Consider the following 16633-nt stretch of genomic DNA (forward strand, 5'->3'; position numbering starts at 1 on the left):
GGCGCTGAGCTCGGAGGATGCGGCGCGGGGTGAGTCTCGGGAGCAACAGAGACAGGGATCGAGGGCCCGGGCCGTGCTGCTGCCCACGCAGCGCTTCCTCTTTGGAAAGAGCGTCTCCCGCGCGGCGGGCCGGCCTCTCCAGCGCGCACCTGCGCTGCCTCTGCCCGGCCACCCTCTGCCTCCAGGGAGGCCCACGCTCGCCCGCGAGGAAGGACGGTGGGCCCCGGCCCAGCGGGAAGTCTGGAGGACCTCAGGCTCGGAGGAAAAAACCTTTGAGACCTGGGCCATCGACGAAGGGTCTCCATAGGGACGACCAGGACCGGGACGCCGTGGGCAAAGACGCTGTGCCTTCGGCTCCACCTCCCTGGGGACCGCGCGTTAGCTCGTGGTGCAGGGCCGAGCCCTGGCGCTGTGAGCGCGCGTCCGTCTTCGTGCGCCCGCCCGTGGAAAGCGGCGTGTCCGTGCATGCGTCCCCGCGCGTGTGTCAGCTGTGATCGCGGGGAGAGCAAACAGGCGCTTATGCATGTGTCCGGGTCAATAGGATTTTTATAGCCTTTTGTAAATTATCTAAAATGATGTAAAAAAATTTTTTTGGAAAATTAAGTAATTTTTAAAGAGCTTTCAGTATTAGCCTTTGTGTGAAAAACCTCCTGTGGCTGTGTCAGCCTGGGGATATTTTTTCACACCCTCGAGTTTTGAGAGTTTGGCTGGTATAAAATGCTAGGTTCAAAGCTCTATTTCCTTTAATACTTTAAAATATAATGTTAATTTCTTGCATCCTGTATTGCTTTTATTTTTGGAAACGGAGTTTCACTCTTGTCGTCCAGGCTGGAGTGCAATGGCACGATCCCAGCTCACTGCAACCTCCTTCTCCCGGGTTCAAGCGATTCTCTTGCCTTAGTCTCCCGAGTGGCTGGGATTACAGGCGTCCGCTACCACGCCAGGCTAATTTTTTGTATTTTCAGTAGAGGTGGGGTTTCACCATGTTGGCCAGGCTGGTCTCGAACTCCTGACCTCCGGTGATCCACCCGCCTCGGCCTCCCAAAGTGCTGGGAGTACAGGCGTGAGCCAACGTGCTTGGCCTGCTCTTTTGATTTTTGAAGGTTATCTCTAAAAGATATTATCCCCAGATACTTTGAGTTTTCTTTTTGTTTCTTAATTTGTTTCTTTTGTTGTTGTTGTTTTGTTTTTTTTCCTTAAGACAGGGTCTTGTTCCATTACCCAGGCTGCAGTACAGTCTCAACGATCTCAGCTCGCTGCAACCTCTGCCTCCTGGGCTCAAGCAGTCCTCCGGAGTAGCTGGGACTACAGGCTAGCACCCACGATGCCCGGCGAATTTTTGTTTGTATTTTTATTAGAGGCAGGGTATCTCCATGTTGCCCAGGCTGGTCTAGAACTCCTAGGCTCAAGTGATCTGCCTGCCTCTGCCTCTAAAAGTGCTGGGATTACAGACATAAGCCTAGGTTTTTTTTTTTTTTTTAATGTTTTGAAACCCTATTGTAATATTCGTTCTTTCTCTTTCCACCTCAGCATCAAATCAAAAGAGCCTTTGAATCTGGGAAATTTATCTTCACTATTTCTTTCAATAATTTCTTATGTCACTCAATGCTGGCACTTATATTTTATCTTCCATATCCATGAGCTTTTTTTTCTGTTATATTTTCCCTTTGTCTTTCTTGTTTTCTTTTCTTTTCTCATTTTTTGTTTTTGTTTTTTTGTTTTTTGAGACAGGATCTCACAGTCACCTAGGCTACAGTGCGGTGGTGCAGTCAGGGCTCACTGCAACATCCACCTCCCAGGTCCAGGCAATCCTCCCACCTCAGCCTCCCAAATAGCTGGGACTACAGGCCTGGGCCACCTCACTGGGGCTAATATTTGTCTTTAGTGCTGTCTTCTAAAACAGTTCCTCAGTCTTTCTTCAGCTGCATCCATTCTGTAATTTATTCCCTATTTTGTATTCTTTTTCCAACTATTGTATTTGCTGTCCAGTATTTCTCCTTGGTTGTTTTTTATGCTTTCTTGATCTTGCTTCACATTTCTAAGAAATTCGAGGATCTATTAAATACATTTATCATGCTTATTTTAAATTCTTGGTCCCTGTGTTCCAATAATTCAGTTTCAGAAAAAGTTTTTAGATCATTGCTTGTATTAGACTGAAAAATGGTCTCCAGAAATATCAGGTCCTAATTCCCCTGTGAATATTACCTTAGTTTTTTTTTTGCCGATGTGATTAAGTGGATGATCTTGAAATTAGGAGATTGTCCTGGATTATTCAGGAAGGCCCTAAATGGCATCACAGTGTCCTGATTTGAGAGAGGCAGAGCGATATTTTACATGCACATGCACACACTTTAGAAGGTGACAGGAAGATGAAACAAAGAGATTTGAAGAAGCTGGCCCTGCAGATTGAGTGATATGGCCACAAGTGAAGGAATGTCAGCGGCCTGAAAGAGACAAGGAACAGACTCTCTCCTAGAATCTCCAGAGGGAGTGTGGCCCTGTCAATGCGTTGATTTCAGCCTAGTGATACTGAATTTGGATTTCTGACCTCCAGAACTATGCAAGAATAAACTTACACTGTTTTAGGCCACCAAATTTGTGGTAATTTATTAAGCAGCCACAGGAAACTAATGCATTGCCTTGCCCCTGTTTCATAGTGTGGTTTTGCCTCCCTGTTCAGTCACTTTGGCCTGTACCTTCATTTTCCTCAAGGGAATCATCTACCTTGTCTGACAGTGTGTATTGGAGAAAGGTCAAAGACTCTGATGTTTCTTACAACACTGTTTGTGATGGGAGGAAGTCAGAAGCAATCTGAGTGTCCATCAGTGGCAGAGAGGATAGAAAAAATATGGTGAATATACACTCCCTGGAGTACTGTGTAGCATGTAGGTTAGAAACGCGGATATATTTTAAAGGCACGATGCCAAATGAAAATTAAGCAGACTGGGCAACGTAGTGAAGCCTCATCTCTACTAAAAATAAAAAGATTATCCAGGCATGTTGGCACATGCCGGTAGTCCCAGCTACTCTGGAGGCTGAGGTGGGAGAATCACTTGAGCCCTGCTTCAGTGAGCTGGGATGGTGCCACTGCACTCCAGCCCTGGTGACAGAGCAAGACCTTGTCAAAAGAGGGAGAAGAAGAAGAAGGAGGAGGAGGAGGAGGAGGAGGAGGAAGAAAGAAGAAAGAAGAAGAAGAATTAATCAGATGATTTCTGTGACTGACATCATTTGTGTTAATAAAAAACACACACAACAACAATGTGCATTTTACAAGAACACATACAAAGAAAGGATGCAGCCAGGCGTGGTGCCTCACACCTGTAATCCCAGCACTTTGGGAGGCCAAGGTGGGTGGATCACAAGGTTAGGAGCTCGAGACCAGCCTGACCAACATGGTGAAACCCCATCTCTACTAAAAATACAAAAATTAGCTGGGCATGGTAGCATGAGCCTGTAATCCCAGCTACTCTGGAGGCTGAGGCAGGAGAATTGCTTGAACACTGCACTCCAGCCTGGGCGACAGAGCGAGACTCCATCAAAAAAAAAAAAAAAGCATATTAAATATATTAGAATAGCATAGCTTCTTATGGGAGATCAGGGGAGTGGAAGAGGAGAATAGAGGAGAAAAGGGAATTGATGAATAAATAGAAACAAGGTGGAGCCTGAAAGGACCAACGATGCCCTGCACTGGGAGCACAGAACGGAACCCTCTGGACCCGAGGCCCAGCCTACGTTATCCGCTCATCCTTATCACTCATCAGTTTAAGATGAGGAAATACTGGCCTGAGAAACTGTGATATTGTGAAATATATATTTGGTCTTCAACCCTATTTCCTGGCACACAGCTCCTAAAATTCTTAGACTCTCCCAAGTGTTGTCTTTTTGTATGCTAATGATTGACTGGAGACGGGCAGCCCCTGGATAGCTACAGGATGGGTCTGGTCACCAGAAAGACCCAGGCAGGGGTAGGATTGGGACTTTCAGCTCCACCCCCTGACTTCTGGGGAGGGGAGAGGGACACCTCCCACAAGGTCGAGTCAATCACCAGTGGCCAATGGTGTAGTCAATCATGGTCACATAACGAAGCTTCTATAAAAACCCAGTGTGACAGGGTGCGGAGAGCCTCCTGACAGACAGGGTGCGGAGAGCCTCCTGATAGCTGAACACATGGAGGGTCCTGGAGGGTGGTGCACTTGGGGAGGGCGTGGAAGTTCTTTGTCTCTCTCCATATGCCTTGCCCTGTGCATCCTTCATCTGCATCTTTTGTAATATTCTTTTTTTTTTTTTTTTTTTTGAGATGGAGTCTTGCTCTGTCGCCCAGGCTGGAGTGCAGTGGGCCCAGGCTGGAGTGCAGTGGCCGGATCTCAGCTCACTGCAAGCTCCACCTCCCGGGTTTATGCCATTCTCCTGCCTCAGCCTCCCGAGTAGCTGGGACTACAGGCGCCCACCACCTCGCCCAGCTAGTTTTTTGTATTTTTTTTTTTTTTTTTTTGAGATGGAGTCTTGCTTTGTCGCCCAGGCTGGAGTGCAGTGGCCGGATCTCAGCTCACTGCAAGCTCCACCTCCCGGGTTTACGCCATTCTCCTGCCTCAGCCTCCCCAGTAGCTGGGACTATAGGCGCCCGCCACCACGCCCGGCTAGCTTTTTGTATTTTTTAGTAGAGACGGGGTTTCACCGTGTTAGCCAGGATGGTCTCGATCTCCTGACCTCGTGATCCACCCGTCTCGGCCTCCCAAAGTGCTGGGATTACAGGCTTGAGCCACCGCACCCGGCTATAATATTCTTTATTAAAAAACAAAAAACAAAAAAACTGGTGACAGCCAGTCATGGTGGCTCACACCTGTAATCCCAGCACTTTGGGAGGCCAAAGGGGGTGGATCACTTGAGGTCAGGAGTTCGAGACCAGCATGGCCAAAATGGTGAAACTCCGCCTATACTAAAAATACAAAATAATAATAATAATAATAATAATAATGGCTGGATGTAGTGGTACCTGCCTGTAATCCCAGCTACTCAGGAGGCTGAGGTGGGAGGATTGTTTGAACCTGGGAGACGGAGGCTCATTGAGCACAGATCATGCCACTGCCCTCCAGCCTGAGCGACAGAGTGAGACCCCATCTCAAAAACAAACAAATAGAAAACTGGGAACATGTTTCCTTGAGTTTTGTGAGCTGCTCTTGCAAACTAATCGAGCCCAGAAGGAGCCATGGGAACCCCAGTTTGGAACTGATCAGAAGTTCTGGAGTAGAAGGGGGAGCTTAACGGGACGGAGTGCTCAACCTGTGGAATCTGACGCTGTCTGTCTCCAGGAAGATAATGTCAGAATTGAGGTAGAGGACGCCTGGCTGGTGTCTTCTGCAGAACTGATGACTAGCTTGAAGTGGAGGGGCAACCCCACATGACTGATCACGGAAGTATCCTGTGTTGATTGCTGTCATAGGAGAGCAGGGGAAGCACCGTTTGCGGGCTTTTTGGTTTTGTTTTATTTGGAATTAACAGAGACTCCTACTTTTGAACCGTGCAGCACTGAGCAAATAATTTCTACTCTGTAAGCATCTGTTTCATCGTCTGTCAGTGGGAATGAGTGTCGCCCTCGCCAGAGATTACAACATGAGGTAAAGTGAGACGATGTATGTGAGAGTAATTTCTAAACCACAGGGATTACCTGCAGAGATTTCCTTGTTATTAAGCTCCTGGGCCAGACTGAAGTCCAACATGTAGTAGTGGGATTGGGGTTTGGGGATGGGGAGTCTAAAATGAGGAGGAAGGAAGTAGGAGCCCGTCTCTGCGATCCTGCCCATTAACTGGTCCTTCTGGGCTTGCTCAAAATGTCCCTCCCCAAGGTGCTCCCACCACAGAGCTGGCTCAGTGCTTCCCACAAACAGGGCAGAATGCCTAGAATAGGGGCTGCACACACACACAGATAACTTTCAGGGCGCAGCCACGTACCAGATATGGCAAGGTTGAAAGGTTTAGGTCATAGTATAGCTTGTGAATGCAGAGAAAATGGGTATCTTAGCTGGGTTACGCACAAGTGGACCTTGAGATGAGCTTTTGTGTGCAAGGGATTTATTGAGGAGGGGCTCCCTAAGGAAACCAGTCAGGAGATAGAGGGGAAGGGACGGGAAGGGGATGAAACAAAGCAACCGTACAATTTCAGAGTCTGCAGCCTGCAGGTGAGATGGCTCCAGGAACTCAGTTTTCCAAAGCAAGTCACAGTAGGACCTTGAGCCTCAGAACAAAAGCACACAGAAGCTAAAAGAGGGGACATCTGACACGATTCGTGTAAAATGTTTAACAGGAGTGGGGACACACCACAAAATTAATGCATTTTCTTTATTTTGACTCAGTTTCATCTGATCTTCATCATGAGCCTCCGCCCATCGGTTCAATGGCGCAGGGGTGGAAAGGGAGTTAGAAAATTAAGTATTAGTTCTATCTGGTTTAAAGGTTGTAGCATGTTCCCTTAATCTCATCAGTGTCTTTAGTTATTGCTCAGTCTTCTCATAGACATGAATATTCCCTTTCTCAGTTATCCTTCATCCTCCTTGCTCTCTGTCTGAGGCGGTGTCTTGAGAGAAGGGGAGTAGAGTAGAGTGTGGCTCACACAGGTCCTGGGGTGATGCAGAAAGGCTGGGTCTCCGCGGAGGCACCTTCCACTCCATGGCCTCTGGGGAGGGGCCCTGCCCTGCCTGTTTGCAGGCTGCGTGTATGCCCCCGACCCGTGCTGGGTCTGTCAGTTTGGTCCCAGTCTGGGGTCACCCTCTCTGACTTGTCATCGTGTCGGCCTACACTGGCTATAGACACGGCCTGTTCTATGCATCCCTTCCATCTTCCTTCCAGCAGTTACAGGTCCATTTTCTGTCCACTCACTGACCATCAACTTTCCACTCACCAGTCTGCTGTGGGGAACCCCAGATTGTAGCAAAATATCTGTAACATAAAATTAGCCATTTTAACCATTTTTACATGTGCAATTTGGTAGCATTCTTAGATTCACCGTGTTATACAACCATCACCACTGCCTATTTCTAAAAATTTTCAACTCCCCAAACAGAAATTCCGCCAGATACCTCCTTCCCCCCAGCCCCTGGTCACTGCTAATCTACTTTCTGTCTCTATGAGCTTGCCTATTCTTGATGTTTCACATAAAACGAGTCAAAAATTTTTGTATCTGGCTCATTTCACTTATAATGTTTTCACAATTCATCCATGTTGCAGCACGTATCAGAATTTCATTCTTCTTGATATGTCAACTTAAAATCACATATTATTATTATTGTTAATTATTTGAGACAGAGTCTCACTCTGTCACCCAGGCTGGAATGCAGTGGTGTGATCTGGGCTCACTGCAACCTCCACTTCCCAGGTTCAAGCCATTCTTCTGCCTCAGCCTCCCAAGTAATTGGGATTACAGGCATGCTCCACTATGCCTGGCTAATTTTTATATTTTTAGTAGAGACAGGGTTTCACCATGTTGGCCAGGCTGGCCTCAAACTCCTGACCTCAAGTGATCCTCCCACCTCGGCCTCCCAAAGTGCTGGGATTATAGGCGTGAGCCACTGCACCTGACCTAAAATCACATATCCTAAAATTTGGGAAGGAGACTTTCTTATAAAGGCTTACAGCGTGCAAAGTGGTCATTCTGACAGGCTGGGAAGGTTGGCCTCTGGCTGAAGCTGTTAGCAGGCACTTTGAAGAAGGAGGGGCTGGGGCAGGAGCATTAGGCTGAACTGGTTGGTTAAACACACATACTCAGCAGGTCACAGGAGGAGCTATGAATATTCATGAGAGGAGTCGCACACCTACGTGATACGCAGACATGCGTGTTACATGTGACCCATGTTCCTTTTGGGGTGGAGACTTAATGTTCAAGTGCATTACAATTAGTCCCTATATATGAGAAAGTGAAGCAGGGACAGGATGGCACTCACGTGTGCAGCCTCTGTAAACTGGCCGGAACCAAGCCATGGCTTCTTCTCAGGAGAAAGTTACTGAAATGGGTCTCTTGTCCAGTCACAGCTGTGGTTCTGGCGGGTGGAACGGGAGAGTGGGTGTGGGCGGGGACTTTGGAGGTCATTGCCTGGCTGTCAGCTGTGGATGAGCAGCAGCTTGTTTTAATATTGCTTATTTCAAGGCCAGTGCTTGTTTAACTGCTAGAGAAAAAGAAAATAACTTGTGGCAGTTAGAACATAGTTTATTTTTTAAGTGTAGGGGTGAGTGATTTAACCCTTGCCTGGCATGGCCTTAGATCCTGCTTATAATTTGGTTTCTTATACCACAAAGAGTCCATTCTGTCAGTCTTATGAGCTCTGTTTTCACACGAATGCTGGTCGGTTGTGTTTAAACTGCACAAGGCAGGCGGTGTATAACGAGGCATGGCCAACCTCCCATCCCTTCATGGCAGGAAACTCAGGTTTTAAGGTTTCTCTGGGGTGCCTTTGGCCAAGAGGGGGTCAGTTCAGTTGGTTGGGGAGCTTAGGATTTTATTTTTTGTTTACATATGGTTGAATTATATTCCATTGTATGTATATACCATATTTAATTTATGCACCTGTGAGTAGGCACAAAGATTGTTGCCATCTTTTGGCTAATGTAAATAATGACGCAATAAACCTTAATGTTCGAGTCCCTGTGTCTAATTATTTTGGGTATAGACCTAGGAGTGAAACTGCTGAGTCAGATGGTAATTCTGTGTTTAGCTCTTTGAGGAGTTGCCAGACTGTTTTTCACAGCATCTGAACGATTTTATATTCCTACCAGCAATGTATGAGGTTCTGATTTCTCCACATTTTTGCCAATACTGTTATTTTGGTTGTAGCCATTCTAATAGGTGTGAAGTGGTATCTTACTGGAGGTTTTTCTTTTTCTTTTCTTCTTCTGCTTTTTTTTTTTTTTTGAGACAGGGTCTCACTCTGTCACCCAGGTTGGAGTTCAGTGGCACAAATACTGTTCACTGCAGCCTTAACCTCCTGGGCTCCAGCAATCCTTCCACTTCGGCCTCCCCAAGTCCTGGGGTTATAGGTGTGCGCCTCCTCACCTGACCTCATTACAGTATTGATACACATTTCCACAATGATTAGTGATGTTGAGAATCTATTCATGGGGTCATTGTCCATTTGTGTATCTTAGTAGAAATGTCTATTTATGCCCTTTGCACATTTTAAAATTGAATTGTTTATCTTTTTTGTCAAAGACAGATTTTTAAGAAGGGTGTGGAGACAAGAGACCCTTGTGCTTGAAGTGTCAGCCTTACTGATGTCCTGCTTTCTGGAGAAGGGTAGATGGGGATTTATTCATCTCCTGGCCTTAATCTCTCTGATGCTTCTATATTCTTCCTTCATTCTCAGTACTTAAAGGAGTGGTACCTTTCTTTTATTTTTCCTGTAATATATCCTCCCTGTACCATAAGGAATGATAGGTGACTCTAGTTATTAGCTAGTCATCACGTTGTACAGTAGAACTCTTGAAATTACTCCTCCTAACTGAAATTTTGTATCCTTTGAACAATATCTCCCTATAGTTAATAACAATATGTTGTATTCTTGAAAACTGCAAAAAATAGATGTTAAGCGCTCTCACCGTAAAATAAATGATATCTATGTGAGGTAATGCACATTAATCAGCTTGATTTAGCCATTCTACATGTATACATATTTCAAAGCAATATGTTACACACATAAATATGCACAACTTCTATTTGTCAATTAAAAAATACATTAAAAAATTTTAAAAAGACGCTGGGTGTAGTGCCTCGCACCTGTAATCCCTACACTGAGGGAGGCCAAAGTGGGAGGATTGCTTTAGTCCAGGAGGTTAAGGCTGCAGTGCGGTATGGTTTCACCACTGCACTCTGACATGGGCAACCAGAGTAAGACCTTGTCTCTTAAAAAAATGTAAAAAAAGAAAAAACCCAAAAAACTAAATTTATTTGTTTCCCACAGTTTGTAGCATTAAAACAACCAGTAGCCTTAGAGTTACAAGTTATTCAAGATCTGGTTTTGCAATCCACAAGTTGCTATGATCTGAATGTTTAAGTCCCCACAAACGTTATGTTAAAATCTTTGCCTGTGAGGTGATGGTATTAGGGGGTGGAGCCCTTGGGAGGCAATTAGATCATGAGAGTACAGCCCTCATGAATGGGATTGGTGTCCCTTATGAAACAGGCCTGTGGCCGGGCGCAGTGGCTCACGCCTGTGATCCCAGCACTTTGGGAGGCCGAGACGGGCGGATCACGAGGTCAGGAGATCGAGACCATCCTGGCTGACACGGTGATACCCTGTCTCTACTAAAAACACAAAAACTAGCCGGGCGAGGTGGCGGCGCCTGTAGTCCCAGCTATTTGGGAGGCTGAGGCAGGAGAATGGCGTGAACCCGGGAGGCGGAGCTTGCAGTGAGCCGAGATCCAGCCACCGCACTCCAGTCTGGGCGACAGAGCGAGACTCTGTCTGAAAAAAACCCCAAAAAACCAAAACAAGAAACAGGCCTAAGAGAGAGCCCTTGCCCCTTCCACCGTGTGAGGTTAGAGTGAGAAGACTCCACCGTGTGAGGTTAGAGTGAGAAGACTCCACCGTGTGAGGTTAGAGTGAGAAGACAACCATCTCTGAGGATGCAGGGCCCTTGACAGATGCAGTAAACCTGCTGTTGCCTTGGTCTTGGACTTCCCAGCATACAGAGCTGCGAGAAATAGATTTCTATTGTTTATAACTTCCCCTCCCCCACCAAAAAAGAAGATGATAAATAGATTCAGCTGGGTTTTCCTGTCCTGAACCTAGAGAAGTTACCTCATTTTTTTGCTTGGTATTCTTTTGTCATTGAAATCTCCCTCCACTCATTTTAAAGAATGTCTCTGACACGTGGAAAGGCGAAAGAGAACAGCGTGTTAATAATTTTCAAAATGTTATTTCCAGGATTTGTGAAATTGTTATGGGCTCTTCGGGGGTTATTTTTCTGGCTGGCAGCCTCTGTGGCCTGTGGCACCTTTGCCTGAGTTTTGCTTGGGCCTGCTGGGCTCATTTTGCCCACTGAGCCTGGCAGGCTGTGCTCAGCTCATGCTACTGGCCTGGATCCCATGCCTGCCAAGGGCGAGTCAGGCATGGAATGGTGAGGGGTATGTAAGTGAGTGTGAGATCTGGCCACTGCAAACAGACACGCCAGCTTCTACAGCAGGTTGGGCAGCTCTGGGTGCCAGCATGGGTGCTGGCTCTCTGCAAGGCTGCAGCCAGACTGGCACCAGGGAACATGGTGGCGCCTGGAAGCTTGGAGACACCACGGACCACAGGGCCCCAAAGAGGGAATCACAACCTTGGCTTGGGGAGCTCCTAGGTCTGGGATCCCGGAAGGGCCACAGCAGCCCTTTGTTCCTTCTCTTCCCCCACAGTGTGTTGAGGAAGGAGCATGTCTCATCCTGTTTGTGTTACAGGCTCTTTTAGTCTTGCCGTGTGGTGGGTCCCAAGTTCTTGTCTTGTGATCAGGACGAATGAGGTATACAGACAAGTGGAGGGTGACCAAGGCGAAGAGAAGCTTTATTGAGTGCTAGAACAGCTCAGAGAAAACCCGCGGGGGCAGCTCCTTTCACAGCCAAGGTGTTCTGATGAGTGTTCAGCTCCTAGTACAGAGAGCAGCTCCTCTCTGCTAGGCAAATCATCCCAACAAGTGTTCAGTTATCAGCAGAGAGGGTAGTTCCTCTCTGTAGCTGGTCATCCTGTTCTCTGTGTGGCTCTCAGCAAAGAGGAGGCCCTGGAGTGGGTAGCTCTCCTCTGCAGCTAGTTGTCCCAACATCTCCTCAGCTCTGGCTGAGCCTGGGGCTTTTATGGGCCTCAGAGGGAAGGAAGTACACCCTTGTTGGTCCATGGGGTGGCCATGGGTGGCCTGGAAAAGGCATCACAAATTCCCACTCTGGTCCATGGGACTGGCAGCCCAGCCCCCAACCTTCAGGCCCTTTCTGGCCTGAAGGTGGAGCCTCATCAAGGACCCACGCCCTTTTGCAGGGAAGCCTGTCTGCTTCCTGCTGCTGTTCATGGTGCCAAGGGGCACCTGCAGGCCAGCACCAAGCTGCCCTCAGCCCTACCTCATCTTCCCTCCTATGCTTGTTGGCACTGAAAGCCTGGCAGGGGCTGAGGTGGCAGGGGGCTGGCATGTCAGCACTGTCCCAAGTGTGTGCACACCTGGCTGGGGTGCAATAGCACCTGGGCATGGCCTCGACTTTGCTCCCAGATTGGAGTTGGTGCCGACAGCAGGGAGAAGCCACACAGCGGGAGCAGGCACTTCCAAGCCTGCAAGCACGGGGCCTTCCCAGGCCCGCAAGAGTGTAGGGATGCCTGGTTTCTTGCAGCAGCCCCACAGGGGGGTGGAACCTGCCTGCTCCCTGGAGTGGAAGGCCGGGTCTGCAGCTGGGGTTTGGGCGGCTGCAGCTCTGCCCTGGAGGGCAGGCCTCCCGCCTGCTCCAGTCCCTGAGAGCACAGGCATGCCTGGGTCTGCAGCTGTGGCCAGGGTGGCTGCAGTGGCACCTGGGGAGCTCCTGCCCCAACACAGAATGGTGGGGCTCCTGCTTGTCCCGGGCTCCCACCAGCTCCATGGAGCATGCAGCCCCAGACGCATCTCCCTGTTCTAGCCAGTGTGATGGCAGTGGTGGCTCCAGATGGCCCACTGCTGCCATCAATGTAAATGAAGTAGGCTTGGTCTTAGTGGTGTGTGGAGGGGCAGGTGAAAGGTGGTTAGCCATGAGCTTCATCTATAGCAGTACTTCTCAAATTTTCATATATCCAAATCACCTGAGGATGTTGCCAAAATGCAGATTCTGGCTCAGGAGAGCTTTTAACAAACTCCCAGTTAATGCCAATGCTGCTGGTCTGTGGACTATACTTTGATGTGCAAGGTCTTAGAGGACAATTTGTACATTAAAAATATGTAGTAAAAATGCCCTCAAACAGTTCCTGGGCCAAATTTGGGTTTAGCAAGCAGTTTCCACACTTGAAAAATGAGGCGATAATGTTAGGATATTGCTAGGAGAATTTCTACAGGGTGTCTAGCATAGGGGTCTCAAACTCAAATACTTCCAGGGCCAGACTAGGGCTGGGTGAAGACCATGAAGCCGGAGAGCCTCTGCCTGCCTGCAGGGGGCACTGCCACAGAACTCTAGCTCATGGTTGCCAGGCAGAAATGCTGGCACAGGGTGCCCATATTAGCCAATTTTTTAAGATAAGTGAAATCAAAAGATTTTATGTGAAATTCTCTGATTTCTAAATGTTTTCAATTAATTTTTTTCTCAAACACTCTTCAAGCTAAACAAACAAGTCCGTTGGCTAGATACAGACTGCACGGTGTTTGCTTACTCTCTCTGGTCCAGTATTTTGCTAGGCCCTTGATAGATATAAAAGAGGAGGTGGGTTCATCTCTCAAGATGGGCATAGCTTTGTTGGGAGCTAAGATACTTGGATAGGAAATAGCCAGGGAGCAATTCAAAGGCATGTGTCTGTAAGTGAGAAAAAGAAATCCAGGGCATCTAAAGGAGCTGTGAAATAAAGCCGGGATGACTTCGGATACTATCCCGTAGCTGAATCTTGTGATGTGTAGAAGTGCCCTATGTTTGGGAAATATCCTGTTTACTTCATCTTCTGGTTAATTAGTGCTGATAAACAGTGTAGTTATTTCTGCTCAGTACCGACTTTGATAGTTAAGCAGGTAATAGTTATTTGATACAAATCTGTTCAAATAAATAAATTAATCTGCAAACATTAGTGGAATCTGTCATTAAACACCATAAGAAACTGAGAGTCTTTGAAGAAAGAAAGTAGATTTCCTAAAAGTCATATGAAATAAATTACCTTCAATACGAGGGAAACAATATACAGAGCATTATGCATCATTATCTGAAAATGGAGTCATGAAAATGTATTTAAATAAATAAATGGGATGTGGTAAGCTGAACAATAGTTCCCCAAAGTTATCCACATCATAGTCCCCGGAGTTGGTGAATTTGTTACCTTACACAGTAAAAGCGACTTTGTAGATGTGATAGAGATAAGGATCTTGAGATGGAGAGACTATCCTGGAATTTCTGGGTGGGCCCAATACATTCACAAGGGAGAAGCAGTGTGGTCAGAGAGGGAGACACGGGAGGATGGGGCCAGGGCCAAGGAATGCAGGCAGCCGCCAGAACTAAGAAAGGTGAGGAAACAGATTCTTGCCTAGGACCTCCAGGAAGAACAAACCCCCGCTGACACCTTGATTTCAGTCCACTGAAACTGACCTGAGAATTCTAACCTCCAGAAGTATAAAATAATAAATTTATGTGGTTTTAAAGACTAAATTACAACATAATGGGGTTGGTTGGTTACCAACCCCATAAAGAGATGGGTGATTTGTTGCAGCGGCAATAGGGAAGTAACACAGATAGCAAAGACACTTAAGGCAGGAATCAGGAAAACGCTTCTAAAGTTTTGAGAGTTTCCAATATAAACAAAAAGGAAGTTTTTATTTGTTTGTTTGTTTGTTTTTAGATGGAGTCTCACTCTGCCACCAGGCTGGAGTGCAGTGGTGCGATCTCAGCTAACTGCAACCTCTGCCTCCTGGGTTCAAGCAATTCTCCTGCCTCAGCCTCCTGAGTAGCTAGGATTACAGGCATGCACCAACATGCCCAGCTAATTTTTGTATTTTTAGTAGAGATGGGGTTTCACCACATTGGCCAGGCTGGTCTGGAACTCCTGACCTCATGATCCGCCCACCTTGGCCTCCCAAAGTGCTGGGATTACAGGCGTGAGCCACCGCGTCCGGCCCAAGGAAGTTGTTTTCTGTTAAAGCTATTCTGTCGCTTGCTGTCCTGAAATTTTTAGTAAACAGATTTCTTCTTCTTTTTTTTTCGAGACAAAGTCTCGCTCTTGTCCCCCAGGCTGGAGTGCAACGGCTGGATCTTGGCTCACTGCAACCTCTGCCTCCTGGGTTCAAGCGATTCTCCTGCCTCAGTCTCCCGAGTAGCTGGGATTACAAGCGCCTGACACCACGCCCGGCTAATTTTTGTATTTTTAGTAGAGATGGGGTTCCACCATGTTGGGCAGGCTGGTCTCGAACTCCTGATCTCAGGTGATTCACCTGCCTCAGCCTCCCAAAGTGCTAGGATTACAGACATGAGCCACCACGCCTGGCCTCGTAAACAGGTTTCTTCTAATACATTGATTGACTTTATTGACATGTGCAAAATGACAGTGACACTTTTATTACATTTACATGTGGTGAAATTATGTCAGAGAAACAATATCAAATGAGATAATAAGCATAAAGTGCCTGACACATAGTAGGTGCTTATTAAATGTTAATTTCTTCCACTTGTCCTTATAGATCATAGAGTTTAAGGTATGCAAGTAAAGATATATGCATGTTGATATTATGTTTGAAGTTTGTTCCTTTATCGTGTTAACACTTATTTTATTGTATGACTTGGGTGTACTAAAACCTTAATTTAGCACATTAATATGATACATAAAATAATGAAACTAGGCTTAGAAAACATTAGGCAATTAAAGAGTCAATCTGAAACAGACGCAAGAGTGGGAAGAAATTTACTTATTTTTGACTTAACGGTTGCCAGAATTAATGAAATCACAAATGTGCATAATTTCCTTTTCAATTTGAATTTTTAAGTACTTATTGTTAGCAGTTAATATTAATTTCGTGCTAAATGAATCACTATGAAATATGAGGTAAACTATTTTTAAGACGTGCTCGTTTAAAAATGTAACTTACTACTTTCTGCAGGCAATAAAAATGTGTTACATTAGTTACAACACACCATAGTTGGTGGGAGGCATGCGCTGAGTAAGAATGCATTTTTTACTGAACTAAAGGAAATTGGACTAAAACTGGCTTAAGGTTCTTTTGAAACTGTGTGTCATTGCTCAATGGAAAAATGACAGATTTTTATTTTCTGGGAATTCTGTTAGATTGCACAAGGGTAGTTTTTGTTCTCCATTCCACAATATTCACGGAATTTTAGTAAGTAGGCAGGAGAGTTTACTCTTCTTGCCTCCTGGTCTGGTTTAGGTCCTCCCACAGCCTCTTTCTTAGAATGAAACTTGCTACTTTTTTGAGCTTACCTCATTTTGACAACTATATATCTATTGATTTATGCTGCAGGAAAAGCAGACTTCAATAAATTAAAGGAAAATTCCCTTCACTCTGCTAAGCTTCATAAGGGCATAGAACATGCTTTTTTCTTTTTTTTTTTTTTTTCCCTCCCGTTAACCCCAGACCCTACTATAGTGCTTTGGCTGAGTTCTGCTGCCAGCCACAGAGACCCAAAATAACAATAATTTAAACAAAATAGAAATTTGTCTGTCTTTATTATGTGAAAGAAAAATCTTGGTGAGAGGTGAAGTCAGCTGGACTTCCTGGGTTGAGTGGGGACTTGGAGAACTTTTCTGTCCTACAAGAAGATTGTAAAACGCACCAATCCACACTCTGTAGCTAGGCTTGTAAAACTCACCAACCAGCACTCCGTGGCTAGCAAGGGGACTGTGAAATGCACTGTGCTCTGAAATCAGTGCTCTGTAAAACGCACCAATCAGCGCTCTGTAAAACGCACCAATCAGCGCTCTGTAAAACGCACCAATCAGCGCTCTGTAAAACGCACCAATCA

This window comes from Rhinopithecus roxellana, chromosome 16 (assembly GCF_007565055.1).
Source record: "Rhinopithecus roxellana isolate Shanxi Qingling chromosome 16, ASM756505v1, whole genome shotgun sequence".
Taxonomy (NCBI): Eukaryota; Metazoa; Chordata; class Mammalia; order Primates; family Cercopithecidae; genus Rhinopithecus; species Rhinopithecus roxellana.